The following is a 24517-nucleotide window of genomic DNA, read 5'->3' as shown; positions in this document are numbered from 1 at the left end:
AAAATATCTTATTTTACATGAACTCTCTTCCTTTCAGCCACAGTACAACTATCAGCGAGCAATACAATTTTGTGCCGGGATGGCTTTTTTTGCACTTTTGTTCCTGCCTACTGAATAAGTTGGCCTTCTATAGCCTTCCAGGGCTTGCTGAATATGTTTGGCTAGACAGAGCTCTATGTGAGAGAAGTACGTACCGCTCTTCTACAGAGTCTGCCTGATTTTAGCCAGTGCAGTTAGTCCATCAGTTTCCCCAAGAGTTTAGTTTACTTAAAAAATACAGACAAAATTATTAATAAAGAGTAATGAAATGCATGATTCTTATTTTAGGTTGTGTGTGTTATATATTTAAACATTTGAAATATTTATTCACCAGAATATTGAAACTACATCTCCTGCCTGACATTTCCAAATCATCCAGAGCCTCAAAGGCACACGCTTGCCCAGGATTTCTAACCTATAGATCAGATTTGTTCCAAGGCACGTGCACATTTAGGGTCCAATTTCCAGGAGTGCTGAGCACACGCAACTTCCATTCACTTCAACAGGACCCTGAAAATCAGGGCCTTGTGTTTTTAAAATGCATATGAGTGACCCAGTAGCACTGAGCACACTGGTGCACAAAGTACAGCATCAAGCACCCTGTTTAATAAGTGAAAAATTACATGGGCCAAATTCTCGGCTAATGTACTTCAGCATAGCTCTGATTAAGTCAGTTATATCTATGCCAATTTACACAATCCAAGAATTTGGTTTTGCTTACACACACACACACACACACACACACACACACTAGAGTAACATTAAGGCTACAGAATCAAGCACTCAAAAGTTAGGAAATGCCATAATTAGGGTTGCCTGCACAACAATTTTAACATCTCCAGCTAGCAATGGGCTTATGCCATAGGTTTTCTTTTGTTCTTAATATATACCTCTAAAAACATATTGTCCTTAGCCCTGCCAGCTATGAAGTTTTCCTTGGTGTCTTTAGCTTTCATTATCAATTTTCTACACTTTGTAACTTCTAATTTATATTGATTTCTTCCCTTTTTTCCCATTTGTTATATATTGCTTCTTTATTTCTAATTGCTACCTTTACTTCTCCATTGAACCAGGGATAAGCTTTTAGCCAAAGTTTTTCTGTTTCTTGTTTGCCAAAAAGCCACAATTCTACAATCTAATAAATTCTTCTTAAAGAGCTCCTACATTTTCTTCATGGTTTTTTATCTAATTTTTTCCTCCCAATCAATTTTACTCAGCTTGGGGAAATTAGGTCTTTTGAAGCACCAACTATAGATATAGATATACACACACAAACACATACATTTGGTGCTTCAAAAGACCCAATTTATATAACTGTTGTGACAGACCCAGACCAGTGGGGTACAGGAGTCTGGTACAGGGCAAATATACTGGTCACTGGATGAGTAGTTTTCTGTTCCCTGAGTGACCAGAGAAGGGGCTGCACTAGAGTAATCAAGAACCTGCTAGAACCAGTTAAGGCAGGCTGGCTAATTAGGACACCTGGGGCCAATTAAGAAGAAGCTGCTAGAATCAATTAAGGCAGGCTAATCAGGGCACCTGGGTTTTAAAAAGGAGCTCACTTCAATTTGTGGTTTGAATGTGAGGAGCTGGGAGCAAGGAGCTGAGAGGGAGTGCTAGTGCTGCTGGAGGACCGAGGAGCACAAGTGTTATCAGACACCAGGAGGAAGGGCCTGTGGTGAGAATAAGGAAGGTGTTTGGAGGAGGCCATGGGGAAGTAGCCCAGGGAGTTGTAGCTGTCATGCAGGTGTTACAGGAGGCACTATAGACAGCTGTAGTCCATGGGGCCCTGGGCTGGAACCTGGAGTAGAAGGTGGGCCTGGGTTCCCCCCAAACCTCTCAATTGACCTGGACTGTGGGTTCTTCCAGAGGGGAAGATCTCTGGGCTGTTCCCCAACCCACATGGTAAAAAGCAACAGAGGGTCCTGTGGCACCTTTGAGACTAACCACAGATTTCCTGAGAAAACTACAATGCATTGGTGACCTCCCAGAAGACACCATCCTAGCCACCATGGATGTAGAGGCTCTCTACACAAACATCCCACATACAGATGGAATACAAGCTGTCAGGAACAGTATCCCTGATGATGACACAGCACAACTTATTGCTGAGCTCTGTGACTTTGTCCTCCCGCATAATTATTTCAAATTTGGTGACAATATATACCTCCAGACCAGTGGCACCGCTATGGGCACCCGCATGGCCCCACAATATGCCAACATTTTTATGGCTGACCTGGAACAACGCTTCCTCAGCTCTCGTCCACTTATGCCCCTTCTCTACCTACGCTATATTGATGACATCTTCATCATCTGGACCCATGGGAAGGAGATCCTGGAAGAATTCCACCATGATTTCAACAGCTTCCACCCCACCATCAACCTCAGCCTGGACCAATCTACACGGGAGGTCCACTTCTTAGACACCACCGTACAAATAAGCGATGGCCACATTAACACCACCCTATACCGAAAACCCACCGACCGCTATGCCTACCTTCATGCCTCCAGCTTCCACCGCGGTCACACCACACGATCCATCGTCTACAGCCAAGCACTGAGGTACAATCGCATCTGCTCCAACCCCTCAGACAGAGACCAACACCTACAAGACCTTCACCAAGCATTCTCAAAACTACGATACCCACACAAGGAAATAAAGAAACAAATCAACAGAGCCAGACGCGTACCCAGAAGCCTCCTGCTACAAGACAGGCCCAGAAGAGAAACCAACAGAACTCCACTGGCCATCACCTACAGTCCTCAGCTTAAACCTCTCCAACGCATCATCAGTGATCTACAACCCATCCTGGACAATAATCCCTCACTTTCACAGACCTTGGGAGGCAGGCCAGTCCTCGCCCACAGACAACCTGCCAACCTTAAGCATATTCTCACCACCAACCACGCACTGCACCATAACAACTCTAACTCAGGAACCAACCCATGCAACAAACCTCGATGCCAACTCTGCCCACATCTACACCAGCAACACCATCACTGGACCTAACCAGATCAGCTACAACATTACCGGCTCATTCACCTGCACGTCCACCAATGTTATATATGCCATCATATGCCAGCAATGCCCCTCTGCTATGTACATTGGCCAAACTGGACAGTCACTACGCAAGAGGATAAATGGACACAAGTCAGATATCAGGAATGGCAATATACAAAAACCTGTAGGAGAACACTTCAACCTCCCTGGCCACACAATAGCAGATGTAAAGGTAGCCATCTTACAGCAAAAAAACTTCAGGACCAGTCTCCAAAGAGAAACTGCTGAGCTCCAGTTCATTTGCAAATTTGACACCATCAGATCAGGATTAAACAAAGACTGTGAATGGCTATCCAACTACAGAAGCAGTTTCTCCTCCCTTGGTGTTCACACCTCAACTGCTAGCAGAGCACCTCACCCTCCCTGATTGAACTAACCTCGTTATCTCCACACTGATTTATACCTGCCTCTGGAGATTTCCATTACTTGCATCTGAAGAAGTGAGGTTCTTACCCACGAAAGCTTATGCTCCCAATACTTCTCTTAGTCTCAAAGGTGCCACAGGACCCTCTGTTGCTTTTTACAGATTCAGACTAACACGGCTACCCCTCTGATACTTGAACCCACATGGTGAATCTCTGAGGCAAGAAAATCTGCCAATAAGTGCAGGACCCACCAAGATAGAGAAGGAACTTTGTCACACTATACAGGACTGTCCTCTGTTTACCTGTATTTTGAATGTAATCAGGTTGTGATCACTGGTCTCTAGACAACCACTAACTTATTCCTGTGCTTAATTCAAACACTATCATAACACATACACACAAGGGAACTGAATTAAGGTTGTATGAGCAACCTTAATTCTAGCACTTCCTAACTTCTGAGTGCTTGGTTTTGCACCCTACATAATGTGCTTTGAATGTTTTTGTGTGTGTAATTTCCTAAATTTTTAATCCTCATCCCAAGTCCTCTGGCTTCTCATCCCAGTCCTAGTAAGTCCTCTTCTCACTCCTTCAGACACACTGACTTTCCCTCCCGCTCCCATTCCGAGTTTCCTTGCTCCCATTTCCTCCTAATTTCCCCTTTTCCATTTCAGCCATGTTCCTCATCTCCACTGGTTTCCAGTCCTAGTGTCCCTCCACAGGCTCCTCATCCAATCTCAGTGTCACATCACTTGGCTCCTTGTCCCAGTCTTTTTGCCCAGCCAGTCCCAGTTCTCCACCAGCATCCTGGCTCCTTGTCAGATCTGCCTTCCCTCTCCCTCACCATCTTCCTCCACCCACATGGCTCCCAAATCAAGTGAGAATTTACAAGAAGAGCGAGAAACATCAAATAATTAAAAGCAGCTTTTAAAAAAGGAGAAGTTGAGATGGCATGTAAGGCTAAAGAATCAAAAATGAAGAGGGGTAGAGTATTTCATAGATTTGAGGCTAAAAGAAAAGAGGGGGAAGACACCAGTATTTCTGTTCTAATCAGATTCTTATGCCATCACCATGGCACCTGAGCATCTATTTTTAAAAATGGCAATAGGGAAGTGAATCACAATGAGAACATTGTGACAATATGAACCAAAGAGTGAATCGGGAGGGGGGGAAGGGAAGTCGGAATGACCAGTTTGGGAGATAGCATTACATACTGAGTTATAGTATAGTAATTACATAGCTGGATAGAAACCCAGTGACATGAAAAAGATGTGAAATTCATTTCCAGTGTTCTAATAATCACCAAATAATAGAGCAATGAGCCAAAACAGGATGTGCACTACCAGTTCTCTTATGTGCTTGGGTACATTTTGCTGAATGCCTTCAGCATGCTAAGATGTGCACCAGTAGCTGGCTAAAGCACCCCCGGCCTGGCTTTAAGTTGCAGTTAAAAAAAGTACATGCAATGTCTTCCACCCCCATCTTATTTATCAAGGTTTTGTGCAGGTTTTGGACTCTTTCTCCTCTCTTCCAGAAGCCCAGCTGCTCTTCCAGCAGCAGCTGTTTGTGGCCCAATTGCCATTTTCATCTAATTTATTATAGAAGCATGAATATGAAATACTGAATGTATACATTAAAAATGGCTTAAAGGAGAGAGAAGACTAGAAACTGCTGCAGAAATGGCAAATATGCGGAGAACAGTTTAAAGCTGCCGCTGATCCCTGCCATATCCCTTTACCTGCATCCCCTGTGCAATCTGCTCACAGATATCCACATTTCTATGACTGGTCTGTAGCTGTGCTTGCACAGCCTCTTCTCCCTGCATGGCTGGCTAGGCAGTTGCACACAACGAGGGAGAGCTGCTAGGTGTGCAATCAGGAAAAGGCATTTCAAAAACATGGGGGCGGGGGGAAGGGGTGGCTTCCAATCTCTGTGAACTCCACTGCCCAGGGATCACAACTGTGACTAGAGCGGTAACGGTCGCAGAAAGCAGGACATTGCAGGACAGCTGCTGGAGGACTCTTAGAGTCCACACAGGTCATGCAATGTCTCCATTGGCTCTGCATCAACATCAGTAGGTCAACCATGGCTCTGCACCACTGAGGAAGTGATTTTACTGTGTCCCCATAACAGGGCTCTTAGGTCGGCCAGAGGCAAACTTGACATAGGTGGACTCAAGGTGACTTACGTCAACCTAATTTTGTAGCGTTACTTACTTTTGTTCCCCAGCTCTTCCCTTGATATTTTTACTCAGACATAAACATGTACCTTCCCCCAAAATGGCTCTTCTTTGTTCCCCCAAGTTAGCTGTCTCTCCCAAGACACTTATTCTAACAGACATAGGGATGTGTGTGTGTACACTCTGAAGTCCCAACTCTGCAGTGTTGGGAGCTGGCATTCAAGTTGGACATAAAAAAAGCCCATTAGCCAATCAGAATGTGGCTCTGTACAGGGTGTATTCACATCCATCCTCTCACAGCCTTCACTGAATACATATACAGACTATTCAAATGTGCAGGATGTTGCTACTTTGTTGTAAAATTTGCTGTAAAATTATATCATAAAATTCAGGGTTAATCCTATAGCCTTTGCCCAGACAGCAGCCAGAGTGTTGACTAAAGATTATTGGCTTGATTTTTAATTAGACTTTAATTAGAATAACGTAGCTGAAGTCGACATACTTAGATTGACTTACCATGGTATCTTCACCACGGTGAGTCAACTGCTGCCACTGCCCTGTCGACTCCGCCTGTGCCTCTCGTGGAGGTGGAGTACAGGAGTCGACAGGAGAGTGCTTGGGGGTCGACTTATCGCATCTAGACCAGACATGATAAATTGACCCCCGCTGGATCGATCACTGCCTGCCGATTTGGTGGGTAATGTAGACATACCCTTAGGTATTTACATGGTTCTCCTTTATCAGAGTATCTGAACAATTGTACAGCCCAGTGAGAGTGGGAAGTGTTCCCCATTTTACAGATGGTGGACTACAAATAAGGGACTTGACCAAGGTCACACAGGAAGTCTGTGGCAGAACTGGGAAATTAACCCCAACTCTAAAATCCCAGGCTAATGCCCTAACCTTCCTCCCTCGAGCATATGTAGTTCCTACAGTATACTTCTGTGTTTGTTTCCCCCACTGACTTTGGTTGCATTTGAGTGTGCTTAGCACCTCTGAAAAATCAGGCCAGATAGGATTTAGCCCTTGTAGTATCTATAGCAACTATCAGATAGTTATATTTGTGATTTAATTTGTTAAAACTTGGAATCTCAAAGCACTTAGATTAAAACACACATTAACATGAGACTAATCAAGCATTAGTGAAAAGATATATTTAAATACAAGTAAAATAGCAATGTATGAAGTATGCGGTGTTGTAGTAGCCATGTTGTTCCCAGGATATTAGAGAGATAAGGTGAGTGAGGTAATATCTTTTATTGGATCAACTTCTGTTGGTGCAATGAAAGATATTACCTCATCCAACTTGTGTGTCTAGCATATGAAGTACTAATTTAAAAGGATTAATGCATTATATAGTACTAGAGTGATTATTTTTATTTAAAACAACATTAAGAAGCCATTCAATCTGCATGTAATACATAAGCAAGTGTTAATAAGTGTATTTCATTATGGGCTAATTACATTTTTTTTTAATTCATCCTTTACATTTTCTGACACAAGTCTGCCATGTCTAATGCTGCAGAATGTATCTAAAAGAACAGCCTCTCTCTGCTGGATTACTGCCTGCCAGAATTCCAAGAAATGCCATTGTGACTGAGATTTGGTGGTCTGACTGTGTCCTACTTCCATTCCACTTCTCCACAAACTTAACGCTCCAATAGCTACAGTGACATCTCTGTATTACTGCTACTATGTATAACGTGGACTGCTTCCCATTACAATTCCTCCCCCACCCCCAAGAGCACCAGAGATTTGCCATGTCCATCATATTATGAATATTATTTACACACTGTATCTGCATATGTTTTGCAAAGTTCAGTGTCAAAGCTTTGGTATTAAAGCACTTCGCAAAGCTGACCTGAAAGTTATAATTTAAAGCACACATACAGGGTATCTAGGCATACTACTCAAGTTTTGATTGTCTTTTGTCAGAACACATGGAAACCATGTTTAATATTTGCACTTTCATAATACTAATTCTTTTGTCTGGGACATCTGCATTTATGCAAATTCAGAATCTACACTACTGGTAGAACAGGAAATGTAGGTCTGGTCATTGCTAATCTCTTGCTAATTTTTAACAGAGACAGCAAAATAGTTTTAACTCCTCAATGAGAGACACAGAACCCATTTGTTTCCAGTGAGGCGTTCTTAAAGATATAGCAAACACAGTTCCATCTTGGGACATCTAGGAATAGCTTGGTTATGGGCATGTTTAGTTCTAGATGAATGCTGTAGAACAGGGGTGGCCAACCTGAGCCTGAGAAGGAGCCAGAATTTACCAATGTACATTGCCAAAGAGCCACAATAATACTTCAGCAGCCTCCCCACACCCCCATCAGCTCCCTGCCCCACCATCACTCCCAGCACCTCCTGCCCACTGGCAGTCCCGCCGATCAGCACCTCTCCCTACCTCCCGATCAGCTGTTTTGTGGCGTGCAGGAGGGGAAGGAGCAAGGGCATGGTAGGCTCAGGAGAGCGGGCAGGGCCTGCAGCAGAGCCAGGGATTGAGCAGTGAGCATCCCCTGCCACACTGGAAAGTTGGCACCTATAGCTCCAGCCCTGGAGTCGGTGCCTATTACAAGGAGCTGCATATTCACTTTTGAAGAGCCACATGTGGCTCCGGAGCCACAGGTTGGCCACCCCTGCTGTAGAATCTGGGGATGATGGCAGAAGATTGTTTTATAATTGTCAATCATCTCCCATCAGTTATTGATCACTTCTTAATAGATTTCTGACTAAATAAGCCCTTAGTTATTGTCCAGCTGTAGGATGCCTACAAGACAGCCTAAATACTAAACATTACAATTGTTAATTACTACTTTCAAATGTTTGTAGCATTTTCTCAAAACACAAGATGTTAAGTTTTTGGTCAACCTCTGTGGAAGTGGCCTCCAGCTAGTTTTGAAACCATGTTGGGGTGGTGCAAGCACACCCCAGAAACACAGAGGCTTGGTCTACACTACCAAGTTAGGTCGACGTAAGCCGCCTTACATCAACCTAGTTGTGTGTGTGTGTGTGTGTGTGTGTGTGTGTGTACATTTAAATGGGTCTCCCACCAATGTAAGCACCCTATTACTGCGACACAGTACCACCACCTCCCAGGTCAGCATTGAGAAATGATCGATGTGCCACGGTCGACTCAGTATGAGTGTAAACACTGTGTTACTTATGTCCATCCTAATAGTCCTCCAGCAGCTGTCCCATAATGCCTGACACTGACCGCTATGCCAGAATTGTCAGTTCCACTGCCCAGGTATCCCAGAGACCAGAAAGCTCTCCACCAGTTTAAAGCCCTGCAAATTTCTGAAGTGCCTTTTCCGGATTGTCCAGCTTGGTAAGCACACTTAGTAGCTCTCCCTTGTTGTGTGCAACTGACCATGCTGGCTGTATGCTCCAGACGCATTCTGGCTTTGAGTAAACAGCAGATCCTAGATCACCTGGGCCTGTGGGGATAAGCGGCTGTGCAAGCACAGCTGTGGATCAGCGACAAATGTTGACATCTATGAGAAAATTGCTCACGGGATGCAGAAGAAAGGGTGCAACAGAGATCAGCAGCAGTGCTTAGGCATGGCATACCACAAGGCTGGGAAGGCCAATGGTCGACCCAAAGCCAAGTCACAGACCCGCCGCTTTTATAAAGAGCCACATGCCATACTTGGGAGAGATACCACCACCACCCCTCAGACCACTATGGACACCTCTGCAGCACCCAAGTCACAGACTCCTGCTGTGAACAGCGAGGAGGAGACGAAGAAGATGAGGGACTTGCAAATGGGGAAGGGGGTCCAGCTATGCCATGAACCAGGACCTGTTTGAGACTCCACTGTAGTCAGTCAGTCCTGGAAGTCAAGCACGGGTGAGACTGATACAGGGGAAGGAACTTGAGGTATGCATGTAAATGTATTTCCCATTACAATAATGTACTGATGGCATCTCCAACTTAACAGGACCCAGCTATCAATTTTCCATTAATTTACTTGTTGTTGTACTGCTACTTCTAGTACAAGAGGCAGAGTTGTCTACTTTTCATTCCTCTGTACATTTAGGCTGGAGAGGGAAGGGGGGGGCATACTGAGTAGTTTGTTTATGTACTTCACAGGGACGTCCACTGAATTTTCCTGAGAGATCTAAATGAAACTTCCATGGAGCTATTCTGTGATCCTCTCCCAAAGGTTTCTAGAGATGGCAGCCTTATTTCTTCCTCCACAATAGGACACTTTCCCACACCACTTTGGGATAACTTCAACAGGTACCATTGCAGTAAACAGGCTAGCTGCATGCAGGTACCGGCAGCGTCAGGAACCAAGCAGCAGCTGTGCTCTCTGTGCCTTTATTACCCTCAGGAGTTCACCACCGCCTATGGAAAATGGTGCCAAGGTTCAGTGCCATTGCCCTATACTCATAGTTTTATGCACCCAAGCAATTCCTGCCTCATTTCCCTCACTTCTGGCAGACCACACTCATGATGGCTGGTTCTGTGAGTGGTGCTGTGCACAAGCACTCTGAAGCAGAAGTGTCAATAAGCATGTCTTGTTTAAAACTTGAGGGGAACAAGAGAAGGGAGTTCTGAATCTTCATTTTCACTTTCCACCGTGAGTATACTGACAATGGTACCTCTGTGTGTTTTATCTGTAGCTGCTGCTGTCTGATGGAAGCACACCTGTAGAATGCCAGAGCCAGATAAGGGGAAGAAAGAAGAGGACTCCTGAGATCCTGCAAGCCAGTGTTACATCAGACTGAGAGCAGAATGCCTGGGGGGTGAATATTGCAGATAGTCTGGAGAAGGAAAGAGCAGACAGGAGAAAGGCCCAGTAGGAAAAGGACAGGGAGATGCAAGAGGACATGGCGCTTCTTTGGCAGCAAACACAGATGCTGCGGACTCTTGTGGACCTACAGGTTCAGCAAGCATGGGATCACCTCCCTTTGCAGTCTATGGAGAACTCCACTGCAGCACCTCCCTGCAACTGCTCTCTATTTTCAGTGTGGCATCAGTGGCTGCCTCTCTATCCCTCCCACTGCACTCCAGGGGACTGTAAGGAAGACCACAGTTGATGTATGTGTAGCTAAAATGGATATGAATGTTCTCTCCCCATCTTAAGTTCTGTTTTATTAATAGTTTTTTGTATTTGTTTTTAATTGAAATGATTTTTCTTTGCACTTAAAAAAATCAATAAAATTCTATTATTTGGAAAATAATTCATCTTTATTAGTTCATACCATATGCTGCAGAGAGCCTAGCGGTACTGAAAGCACCCACTTGTTATGATACAGTGTGACAACTCAGGATCAGTGACCAACAGTGTTATATTCATACATGTACACCAAACACCACACAATTCCTAACAGGCCCCAAAACAGCAGGACCAGGTGGAGCACAGTCCACCAGACCAGATTACTGAGGCTCACTATTAAAATGCTCCTTCAAAGCTTCCCTAAGCTCTATAGCTCCACAGTGAGCTCTTGTCTGGCTTTTGACACTCAGCAGCCAGCAGCTCCACCTCCACCCTCTAGCCCAGTGGCAACTTTTCCCCTTCTGCTTCACAGATATTATGCAGGACACAGCAGGCAGCTAGAACCATTGGGATTTTTTTTCCCACAGAGACCCATGATGTGAATCAACAACGCCAGCGTCCCTTCAGTCTACCAAAAGCACAGCGAACTGTCATTCACCTTCTGAGCCAGTAGCTCAATCTTTCCTTCGTGCTGTGGAGGTGATTGGTGTGCAGCTCCAGGAGCCAGGGGAAGGCTGAGTCCCCCAGGATAACTATTGTCATTTCAACATCACCAATCATAATCTGCCAGTTGGGAAAGAAAGTCCCTGCTTGTAGCTTTCTGAACAGTCCTGTGCTCTAAAGACATGAGTGTCATGTTCCTTCCTTGACCAGCCAATAGTGATGTTAGTGAAGTGTCCTCAGTGATCCACCGACCATTACATAACCATAGAAAAGTAGCCTTTTCCTGTTGATGTACTCTGTGGCAAGGTGGGCTGGTGCCAAAATAGGGATATGCGTGCCACAGTTTGGGAACCCCATTGCTGCACTATGTCTTGCACATTGCCCAGAGTCACAGTCTTGCATAGCAGGAGATGATTAATGACCCTGCACACTTGCATGAAAATGGGAAAATCCATGGTGGGAGCCAACTCCAAAATGATTTCCCAAGTTTCCACAGTGCAATCACCACTCCCTTCTCCACTGTCAATGCAGCTATCATTCTGGTGCCCCTGTGTTGGAGAGCTGGAATGAGCTTGGCACTATATATCCAGGAATGTGGCCTTGGTGTATCTGAAAATTCTGCAGTCACTGCTTGTCATCGCAAACCTGTATTACAATGAGATCCCACGAGTCAGTGCTCATTTTTCAGGCCCAAAAGAATTGTCCCCCTATCTCCAGCTGCTCTGTGAATGCTACCAATGACCTTGAATGGGTTGTCACTCTGTCCCACAGCAGTCTTTCCTCCACAAAGTTGTCATGTTAAGTGAGGATCTATATCCTATGGAAACGCTAGTTTAATTACAAAGTAGCCCATGGAAGAACATTTTCAGCAATTAGTGGACTGTCAAAGCTATCGTATTGTAGCTATTATAAGTGTAGCAAATAATTAAACTATATAAAATTTTTTAACTTTCTTCCCTACTATGATCAGATGCAAGGAGTGAGGAGCTCTAGCGGTAAGGGAAGTGATTAATTTTAAAGAACTGAAGGACTTAGCCGTGGAGTAGAAATTCTAGTAAAATTCCATTGCATAAAATGAATCTATGGAAAAACTTGCCACATGCTATGTGACTCAAGTACTGCTAGAAAGGAGTGGGGAAGTTTTGATTCTTCCGCTCTGTTAAATCACTTAAGTATGTGCAGAGTTCTTCATTTTTTTACCTTACAAATAATATCTTTACTTATCTTAAATACTATTTAAGTATTTCCCCAGTATTGTTAGAAAGATTGTTGCTTTAATACAGGGGTTGGCAACCTTTGGCATGCAGCCTATCAGGAAAATCCGCTGGCAGGCTGGGACGGTTTGTTTACCTGCAGTGTCCGCAGGTTCGGCCGATTGCAGCTCCCACTGGCTGCAGTTTGCCGATCCAGGCTAATGAGGGCTGCGGGAAGCGGCGGCCAGCACATCCCTTGGCATGCACCGCTTCCCACAGCCATTGGTCTGGAACGGCAAACCATGGCCAGTGGGAGTTGCAATCGGCCGATACTGTGGATGCTGCAGGTAAACAAATAGTCCTGGCCTGCCAGCGGATTTCCCTGACGGGCTGCCTGCCAAAGGTTGCCAGTCCCTGCTTTAATACCTCTGATGGACATCAGATGCAATACTGTTTTCAACAGTTTGTCTGAAAAACATCTTAATTTATATTGTAAATTGACATCCTCTACCCCAGTGATAGTTGCAGGTGGGTACAGTTTGAGGCTGGAAAAGTGGGAATTGAAATAAAGTGTTTTTCTGGTAGGTGGTGCTGCCTGTAGCCAGCCCTAGGAACAGCTAGTATTGCTGTGTACGGGCTCCAACAGCAATAAAGGTTGGAGTTTTAGATAATGCTGTCTTGCCTCATTCCTTCAGCTACCCTGATATTACATTTCAATGATTCAATAAAAGGAGAAGCTATAAGGTGCTATATGTTTTGCCCTCAGGTAGACCTGTGCAACTCCCCTGAATACAGCAAGATTGCATAAGTAATGGATGGCAGAATTTGGTCCAATGTGTTAGTTACAGGAAGAATCACCAGGGTATGTCTACAGAGCAATTAAACACTCCCGGATGGCCTGGGTCATCTGGCTCAGGCTCACAGGGCATGGACTGTAAAACTGCGGTGTAGACATTCAAGCTTGGGATAGGTCCTGAACTGCAGGACTCTTCCCCCTTGCGGGTTCCCAGGACTCAAGCTCTAGCCTGACCCTGAACGCCTACACTGCAGTTCTACAGCCCTGCAGCCCGAGTTAGCTGACCCGGGCCAGCTGTGGTTGTTCAATTGTGGTGTAGACATACCCCAAGAGACCAAATGCATTTAAATTACTTTTGTTTTTAGGGCTACAGTCGCAATTGCTGTCACACCTAAGGCAGTTTGGGTGGGATTCACAAAAGTACTTAGGGGCCTAAAATGTGGTTCAGGCACCTAAGTTCCAGTTTTAGCTCCACTGTGATCCACAAAAATCACAGCAAACCCTTTAGGGGCCTAAACTCACTAGACATCTAAATTTTTCAGGGTAAAAGTTCCCTGTGTGCCTGTGTTTATGCCTCTGGGCATGCACACTGCTGCTTTCCTCTAGCCATTCACAAATCAAGGAAAGACAGGCATTTGGCCACTTAAGTCAAATGTGGGGCCCAATCTAGACCACCTACTAGATAGGGTTCTGTTAAAAAAATCTGATGGCTGTGGTGCCATTCTCTACCTTATAACTTTTAGCCCAGTGGTTAGAGCACTCACCTGGGCTGTGGGAGACACAGGTTCAATTCTCCCCTCTTTGGCAGAGGGGCGGAAAGAGTTTGACTATTTATCCACTGTGGAACAGTCATTGGGTGGGGAGGAGAAGAGAGACAGACTATAGTTGAGTAGTTTGGCCACCTACCTGAGCCAGCTGCCCTGCTCAACCATTCTTTCATTAATTCAGCCTCAGTAGCACAACTTCAACAGGAAGCTGGCAGATTAGAAACTCAGTGCCTACATCCCTGACCTTGCACCCCCCCTAGGGACAGCCCTGGCCCTATCTACCTGAGATAAAATAGAAGGTCTGGATTCATTCAGCCTGTGAGACTCAGATATGGGAAAGAGCTTCAGCATTAATCATCTAAACCTGGACCCATACCAAATAGTACTAGCTGAAGATTTTGTAACAGATGCTTCTACACAGCAATCCATCTAAGGCATACAAAGATCCAGCCATCATCAACCATATAGCAGCCATCATCAGGTGGCTCTGTTACATATAGTCAGTCTTCAGAGTTCTTTCTCGGTGTATGAGCAAGTTTTTAATCTCTGAAGAAATGCTTATTAGTTTTTGATTATATGAGATTCTTATTAGAAGAAACTGTGCAAGCAGCAGTGCGGTTGCTCTCTGCCTTGATCTTGGATTAGTCAGTTCTTGAGGCAGTGTTGCTCCATAGGGATGGGTATTGGGTTGAAATGCCTGAAAGCAAGGATTGCCTGCATGCTGTTATACCACCTGTGTTTCAGGACCAGTGTATGCTTGTAAATAAAGCAAGTTAAACTTAGAATATAGCCAGACTCTGCATCACTGACGTCTCCACTAGGAAGATGATCTGCAAGGCCCCAATATCCGCTACCACTCCCCAGAGCGGGGACACTGGTGTTGGAAGAAAGGGCAATAAGAATCCTTTTGATTTTTAGTGTCAATAGATGTTTACAATTAGCTGGCACCTATTTCTATATTCACAATGTATATGAAAGAAGAGTTGACAACTAGTGGTTAAGGAGCAGCCCAATGAACATCAGAAATCAAGCAATTTTAAAAATAAATGTTCAACTAATGTAAGTCTGCTAAAAGTCAGGCCCTGGCAGTGAACTAGCTGTACTCTTTCAAAGAATGGAACAGTCTAATGCATCTCAAAGATCAGTTTGATCTAATCTTGGACCCAAAAAGTCACTAAATGTATTAACCATACTTGTATGGTTATTGCCAGCCAAAGACAAGAGCTGTGCTGACAGCAAAGTCTAAGCTAAACAAATTTTGAAATGAACGGCAAACACCAAAAGTGCCCCTTTGCTGGATTCCTTCCTCCAGCAGGAGTCCCTCATGGGGTATGAATTTTACAACTTTCCTGTGTAGTCTAGAGATAGTTACCCAGTCTCACTCTCCTGGTTCAAAAGAACAGCCAGTCCTTTTTCCTAGCAGCATCTTCCAAACTTTGAGGAAAGAGGCTGACTATATATTGCCCTCTTTTCCAGGATTTGTCCTGGTTGGTTGAGAGAAGAGCCCTGGCCTGCCCTATACTGCACTACAGACTCCTGTCCCAGGTCCTAAACTAAACAGTAGCCTGGGGATTTTCCAGATGACAACAGTTACTGCAGCACCACTTCCTCTCTCAGTGGCTGTCTGTTCCCCTTTCTTGGTCTCATCTGCAGGAGGACTCCTGGAACAGGGTAGCGTGAGCCATCAGACTTCCTCCACTGGTCTTGTAAAAACAAGAAATAATGTAACCTACCCTCAGTAGTACACAATAAAGCTGTAAGTACTTATTCAAAATCCTTCAACTCTCTGTCCTACATCTCTGCTTATTTCCCTCTTACAGAGGAGTGTGAAGAGTGAGAAGATGCTTCTTCTTTTATGATTTGTCTCTGCTATGCTCTTGGGCCTCATGCAATCTGCTTATGCTTTGAACAGTATCACGTCCCATCTATTTTTTTTTTTGAAGGCTTCCTACATTGCTCCCCTCACTGATCATGCCTCCACACCTCATATTTGAATTGATCATCTTAACTTATCAGGATTTAAATGACAAACAAGGACCATGTCTTTACATGTAAAGCACTATGTACACTGAAGGTTCTGAATAACCACTCAACAACAGTTGTACTAAGAGATTTTGGTAATCTCAAACTATGAGGATGAAGCCTGAGTGGGTTGTGGGGATTTTTGACATCAGAGTCCTGAGATGGAACAATTATGCTACTTTCTGTACCTACTGAGGTAGGTTACCAGTGTTTGATACTCTATATGGAAGTCTTCTAGAAGCACTGAAACATCATGGAGCTACTTCTACCACATGGCTTGTTCAGCAACATCACAGTCTTCCAGCAGCTTGAAATCTGCTCGGAAAGCAGACATGCCGTTTAAAATTGCTGCCACTGCTTCTTATTTAAAATGAATAATTTCTCATTTCTCTCTGATGTTTTTCTCCTGTTTGTTCCTCTTTATCAGTAGCTTTGGTATTTGTCATCTTCTGAGCAGAGGAGATCAAACATCATGCAGGCAACCCCTCTTTCAGAGATTTCATGTCCAGTTATAGGAGCTACTTGGCCCCAAAAATTTACTCTAGTTTGAAAGATTAAGGGAGAGAGAAAAGACACTTGTTACTTCCCACAGCATCCTCAAAGACCTCCATCAGAAACCAAAACCACCACTGTTTTTCTTCCAAGACTAAAAACTTGGACTCATGACAAAAGAAAAAAAAATAAAAATAAAGTACAGCTATATGTAACAGAGCCACCCAGTGACCCCTGTCATAACAATACATTTAGGGCCAAATCAAGGCCAGCTTTTCCACAGGCACACAAGAAGGTGCAAAGTTCCTTCCCAGCATAATCCCAAACACATGCATGGAGTGGGTAGCTATAATTGGGCTGCAGGGACTAGAGAACAGAAGTATGGTGGTGGTACCCAGTAGTTTTGGCCTTTTCTAGGGTGGGTAGAAACAACTACTATCAGGGCCACCCAGAGGATTCAGGGGGCCTGGGGCAAAGTGGGGGAGCTGCGGTGCTTGTACTCACCCAACAGCGGTCGGGGTCTTCGGCGGCATTTCAGCGGTGGGGGGCCCTTCAGTCACTCCGCGTCTTCGGCAGCACTGAAGGACCCCCCGCCGCTGAAATGCCGGCCGAAGACCTGGACCGCCGCCGGGCCAGGGCTCGCGGGGCCCCTGTGGGGCCCGGGGCAAATTGCCCCACTTGCCCCTGCTGCTGGGCGGCCCTGACTACTATGGAAATGATTATACACTATAGCACCTTTATGTAACTCTGGATGACTAAAAATGCATGGACCACCCTCCAGAGGTTCCCTTAGGATGATGGCAGTGTACAACCAGTGTACACAGCCTTACGCTGCCACTCTTCGCATCAGCTGCTGTAGTGTGTGTTGAATTCAGGACTGGGAGGGGAAGTGGCACAATACAGAGCACTCTAGCAGTTCTTGGTCAGAGAGCAGCCCATACACAGGTTGTGAGCCTGCTGTAATCTACAGCACTAACCTCAGCTGCTCCAACTTACACTAGGGGCCACATGTGTCCCAGAACAGGCACCCTTAGGGATATGCAAATCTAATGGGCTTAGGGAAGGCAATATGCTAACACAGGTATAGAATTTCTTTCCCCTTCCTGTACCTCAGCTTATCGTTTAGGTGTGCAACCAGAGATTAGACCAAAATTTACCGTAGTCTTTTCAGATGTGCACGCGTGTGTATACACACACACACACACACACACACAATTAAATCTCTGATAGGAGAGTGACAACATATCTAAATAAGAACATTTTTTCTCTCACTATGAATACATAATAGTTTACTCATAACCCTTGAAACTGTAAATATTGTCAATAACTCTTCTAATGACAATGCTTTCAGGGGGGCTTCCCCGCCTGCCCCCCAAGTTTCAGTACTTGTTACTATCAAATTAAAATATCTAAAATTTTGCACATGTACATGCATACACTCTTAGGGCTTTTCTCCGCGAAGACAAGGGGGCACTGTCACTGTGGGGCCTATTGCCGGTCCCTTGTCTGATCACGCCTCCAGGCAGAGTTCCTCTGGGCAGTGTCCACTGACTCCTTATACACCTTTGCGGAGCAGTGGGCCCTGTCCAGTGTTCGTTGTTGTGTCGACGTCTGGTTCCCTGATTTTCAACTCCTGTCCCTATTTTTTTGTTTCTTGTCCCAATACTTCCATTATGGCCAGGGTTCAATGGTTCCTCCCCCTTGATTGAGGGAGTGGGTCTTTAATTCTGTCCCAGGATCCAAAATAGAGACAGCTGGCCCTTTTCCTCAATTAGTCCTTTCACCCTCCAGCTAGGAGAGTTCAGCAGACAGACCTTCCACTGGTGTCTTTCCTACTATGTGGGAGAAGGCAGCATATACATTTGTCCCCACTCCCAAAGTTCATCCCAGTTGGCTGGGTGAGAGGTGAGCCTTGCCCTACCAACTCTGCCAGGCTCCTAGTCCTGTGTCCTTAAAGAAATAGTGATGGAATTTCCTCCCAACACCACTTATTCCTGGGATGCATCCTCTCTACCAATAGCTCCTAGGTCCTTAATTTTATATGATCACATCTTTAAAATCTTAGGTGGGCCAGCCCATGCGACAAGGGCAGGCTGACCCCTGGGCTGACTGCCCTGTCACAACAACATCTGTAAGTTCAGCTGACAGGCATTGCATTTCTATAGCAGCTATGCACTGCATTCACACACCTCCTGTATTTTCTTTGGACAAAACCCTGCAAGATTTATCTAAGCAGAACCCCTGCTGAAGTTGATGGGGATTTTCCCTGTATAAGGACTGCAGGATCTGGCTTGCTGCTGAATTTCAGAACAAACATTTTAGTCTTTTACCTAATCTGGATTGAACCCAACTGTTCTATTTGGGGGAAGTCCAGACTATTCCTGTTCTTGAAGTGAGCATTTATACCCGTCTGAGATTCCAAAGAGGGATAACTAAAGCCAGTCCTCAGAACATGGGAGCAATGTACTCACATGCTGTGCTTCTCCCTCACCCCCCATGACATCCTCACCAGTAGCCTAAGGTCAGGTTTAAGAGTAGCAAACTGGGGAGTTGTGTTATATGAATCATTCCTCCTTTCCCATCTCTCCCCACTACCCAATGGGGGCATTAGCAGTGTCCCCCTGCTCTTTACAATTTAGGCAATACAGAAGGCCACCATCTTTATTTAATTAAGCCGTTGCTCCCTTCTGCACGCCTACTAGAATGCTTTTCTTCATTACATTTTGATGAAATCAACATGGAGTCTGTCTGAATCTCACTCATCGAAAAGAGTTTGCTTTGACATAGCTGGAGGCATTCCACAGCCAGCAGTTTCCGAGCCAGAAGCTGCCTCCATTAATCCATAAGTGATAAAAGGCTTTCCTTGTATTCAGTTTAGAGATTCAAAATGCATTCACTGACTGATGGGTCAGTAGATTTCCTCCCCCTCCTACATAATTTCTAGTAGGGCTCATGATTCACTTGCTCACGATTCACTTGCTCACAAGAAGTTTCATATTTTCCTTCCACACCTGAAGCTAGACCATCCCACCCAGCTGAATAGTATGTGTGATGCAGAAGTCCTCATAAAAAGAACAGGAGTACTTGTGGCACCTTAGAGACTAACAAATTTATTTGAGCATAAGCTTTCATGGGCTACATCCCACTATTCAAGAGCATATCACCCACCTCACCTCTCATGGCCTCAGAAGAACCGCAGGTCTCTCCTGGGAACTGCAGCGGCGAAAGGAGCAGAACGTTGGGCAGCCCCATGCTGGCAACTCCTGTGGCGTGGCTGTACCGCCCCCAGTCTCGCCCCCCCCCCCCCAGACCTGTCCTCTGGCAGGGCTGCTGTACAGACCTCAGATAGGAGATGCAGGCACGCAGCTGTGTGGAAGGGCTGGGGGTGGTGCAGCTGCACTGGAGGAACTTCTGGTGTGGGGCCACTGGGTCGGGTGGCCCACGTTCTGCTCCTCTTGTGTCTTTGGTACACTGTACCAGCTATAAATAGCTTACTGGCGTACCAGATCATACCGCCCTACTTGCACCACTGTTTGTCTTACCTGCTTGGAAGTTTCTAGACCTAGTGAATGCTATATCCTCTCATGAGCATGGAATACAGAGTTATTTACCCATCTTAAGTGTCCACGGGTAAACAGAAGTTTTTCCAGTCTTCCCCATATTGCCCTATTTATAGATCTTCACTCTGACTTCAAGAGCTACTTACATTAGTAAATAGATGGATTATTCTCTATAGCTATAAAATCCCTGGTCTCTCTACGAACCAATGCCAGTCAGGAGAGTGTTTTTAATGATATGGACACCTGCTGCCAAGAACTAGACCAGAGCCGGCTCCAGGCACCAGCCCTCCAAGCATGTGCTTGGGGTGGCACCTGGAGGGGGGCGGCACTCACCCGGGGAGAGCGGGGCCGCGGCCGGGCTCACCACCCTCCTCCCGGCGCTCCGGCCTGTCAGGGAGAGCAGGGCCCAGGCCGGCTCACCGCCCTCTCCCAGTGCTCTGGCTGCCGGGGAGAGCGGAGCCGCGGTGGGCTCGCCGCCCTCCTCCCGGTGCCCTGGCCGGTCAGGGAAAGCGGGGCTGCGGCCGGGCTCGGCGCCCTCCCCTGCCGCGCTCCCTGCCGGGGGGCGGGGGGGCAGCGGGAGGCTTTTTTGCCTGGGGCAGCAAAAAAGCCAGAGCCGGCCCTGAACTAGCCTAACACCTCATTTGATATGTGCTGCTATGCAGCTATTAGAAAGTAATTTTTGATTACTGTGGCTTGGAACCCATTACTTAGATGAGAGCAGCTCAGTACCTTATTATGAATTCTCTGAGCTTGCCTGTCTTGCTCCAGTAGACATTTAATTCTGGTGTTACTAGGATATAACATCTTAAAATACATATCCTCACAAAGAGCTAACTGATACAAAGATTAGATAAAAGCCACCTACCAGCAGATTATTTATCCAAATGAATTAGACACTCTGTCTTTTATAACACTCTGCTCAGATACTAAAATGTCTAGATCTAGCATTAAATCAATCATGGAACAGGGCTCTGTAGGCTGACATAACTCAGGCAATTTAGCAACTTGTGACAGGGCAACAACCTGCTCCTGTCTTCTGCTCTGTCTGCACAGAGTCAGAGACCTTCAAGTATTGAGCATCCCCACGGAGTTTATTTACATCTGCTCTTCCCACCACTTTACTGATCCAAACGCCATATTTTTACCAGTTTCAGTTTCTCCTCAGAATTCCAGAGACAAGAAGGCAGGAATTTCTTAACCCAGCAATCCTTCCTAGCATCAGCAGAATGCCCTATATCTTCTAGACTTCCTTCCTGTGTCTTGTCATATCTTCTGTGTTATTGGGTCAATTTGCTCATTACTCCTCTGCCAGCCTATTCTAATCCACTAATTACCCTCATCGGCTCCAACCTGGTGGCAATTAATTGGTGTTTAGGTGACCTCAGTGCTGACTCAGCTGTTGGTTCCCAGAACTCTGTCACATGGTTATTCATATGAGTGAATAAATACACACATATAGGTATAGACCAAATGTGGAGAGGCAATCTTAAGCACATAAGTCTGTCAGAAAGTCACACAGTACACCTGTGAAAAAGCCAAATAAATTACTTCCAAACCTAGCAGGAATAGTGTCCATATCTGAGCAATGTGGCAAAAACCTCCCATCCATAGCACAATCATAACATTTTGAGGCAAGTTAATGAAGTAATGTAAACCTTACAGGGGTCTGACAACATGCCACAGATGGTTGCATCTAAAACACAGCTCAGCAGTGTGTAGCTGAGCAGAGTATTGGATGCAGTGTACTATGCACAGGAAACTGGTTATCTGTCAGATTTGGTGATAGTACGTTAATGTTAACAACACAGATTTGTACAATGTACTGTACTGGAATAAGTTCCTGTCTGTACTGGAGCACTGTGACTCATACACATGGTCCTTTACAGGCCTGTTATTCCTTTTCTTTAGGAGTTTGCTATCTCTATCATGCTGTATGTTGAGAACCACAGGATTCACTGGATCGGGCTTATATGTGATTCTTCATGGGGCCCATTAACTTGTTGGCATATCTGGTGGCCACACCCACTTATGTAGGCATGGCTAGGATTCCAATGGACCAGGCACGGACCACGCATTTTTATTTGTTCTTATGGCAGCAGAAAATCAAAATCTGGGACTTCGAGTGTTCAATATATTTTTTACTGTAGCGGTGGTTGATGAGACCAGTCATTTGATAAGTACTCTTACGCTGTGTGTATTGGGTGAACCCTCTGAGGCTGGTGGGTGTAACAAGTGCCCATCATTCAGGATAAACGTAAAAAACAGTTAAGCTCCTTTTTGGAATAAAATAGCTGAAACAGTAGGAGCTGCCACCCAAAACACAGGCCACATACAAGGATAGTCAGGAGCTGAGCTGTGTGGGCAGAGGGCTTTCACTGGGGGCTGACTGCAAATGTAGGGGTCTGGGTATTGTTTTGGTGGAACTATGTGTGAGCATGGAGGAAGGAAGGGAGGGAGGGGAACCACAGAAGCAGACAGAGAAGGCAACAGAAAGCCAAGGATAGGCAGCGAAGCACCTGTAGTGTAACCTGAGAGAAAGCTAAGAGGGAGGAATTTTGGGGTAGAGTGCAGGCTGGAAAAAGAGGCTTTGACTATTAAGCAAGGAAACTGTCTCCCACACTTCGATTCCTGTTTGTGTACAGGGAAACAGGACTTTTTACATTCTTTGTAAATAAATAAGATTGCACCAAAGAAATACCAAACTGCATCATCAGTTTTTCCTAGGGTGACCAGATGTCCCTATTTTATAGGGACAATCCCGATATTTGGGGCTTTTTCTTATATAGAGTCCTATTACCCCCCACCCCTATCCCGATTTTTCACATTTGCTGTCAGGTCACCCTAGTTTCTCCCCCTAAACAAAGTAATTTGCAAGACCCTGAATTGGCTAACTGCTGGGCTCAAAATGACTAATTTGTAATATAATCCAGTCCATGTAATGACTAATTTATTATATAAACCAGCAGTCTGCAAACTTTTGAAGGTCACATCCCCTCTTACCCTGTCCGCACACACTCCCTGGAGCCATGGCTGGGAGTGGAGCCGCAGCTCGGGGCGTGGTGGAGGGACACAGACAGGGTAAGGGGGCCGAGACTGGGGCTGCAGCTGGGGGATTGGGTCTGGAGCTGGGAGTAGGGTTGCCAATTATGCTTGGACGTATTCATAGAGATTTAATCACATGACATAATCTTTAATTAAAGATTAATCTTTAATTCCTGGAGACTCCAGGCCAATCCTGGAGGCTTGGCAACCCTAGCTGGGAGTGGGGCTGTGGCCAGGAGCTGCGACTGGAAGTGGAGGTGGGAGTGGAGCCACAGCCGGGCTGCGGTGGGGGCCGGTAGCCAGGCTTGTGGCCAGGTGCAGCTCTGCTTCCAGCCTTGCACCAGGAATGGAGCCGTGGCCAGCAGCTGAGGCTGGGCGGGGTGGGACTGGGAGCGGAGCGGAGCTGCGCTGAGGCTGGGGACAGGGCCAGGCACAGGGCTGGGAGCCGGGGACATGCCTGGGGGCAGGACCAGAGCAGAGCTGGGGGCAGGGAAGGGCTGCCCCCCCGCCCGCCATTCCTCTGTGCCCCCGTAGGTCCTACAGTTTGGGGACCTCTGCATTATCCAAATATTTTAAACATATTTACATAAAGTTATGTACCGAAATTAAAATGGCCTGATTTTCAGAAATGTTGAGCACCCACAGCTTCTATGGATTTCAGAAGGAGCTATGTGTGTTTGGTACCTCTGAAGATCAAGCTATTGTCATTTAGGAACCAAGCCCTGGATTTAGAAACCTTGCTACAGAAATCCAAATTTGAAAATGTGGGTCATTATAAATACCCTGCATTTAGCAGAGATGATCCCTACTAGTATCCTCATCCCCTAAGCTTTAGGCAAATTCAGATTTAGAATTATGTTTGCATTGACGTGGCATTATGAAGTAATGTACATAGAACACTATTGTAAGCCTTTACGGTAATTAAGATGTTTATTTTGTGCCTGCATAGGATGTAAACACACATGATCCATGTATTTGTATTAAATTCTAGCCACATTATACTAAAGTATCCTATTGCAGCTCATTTGAGGAGCCTCAGCTCTGAAGTGGAGAGAGGGATAAAGTGTGCGTGTTACTGCAGCCAGTTATGTGGGGTGGGGAGGGGAAGGGAGAGGAGGGGAAAAGGGAGATGAAATATTTTATGCAAAAACATCTATTTGATGGATAGTTATTTAACAGCAGAAGCCAGTGGGCTTTCTCACTAGCCCATACACCAAAGAACACTCTCCAGCCACGTGATTTCAGTCCCTTTTTCTTCAAGGACTCAGTTTTATTTCTTAAAAATTAAACTATTTAAACACAAGTTCAACCTGTCAATCATGT

The sequence above is a fragment of the Malaclemys terrapin genome, chromosome 1, assembly GCF_027887155.1.
Source record: "Malaclemys terrapin pileata isolate rMalTer1 chromosome 1, rMalTer1.hap1, whole genome shotgun sequence".
Lineage (NCBI taxonomy): Eukaryota > Metazoa > Chordata > Testudines > Emydidae > Malaclemys > Malaclemys terrapin.
This window is presented reverse-complemented; position numbering follows the sequence as displayed.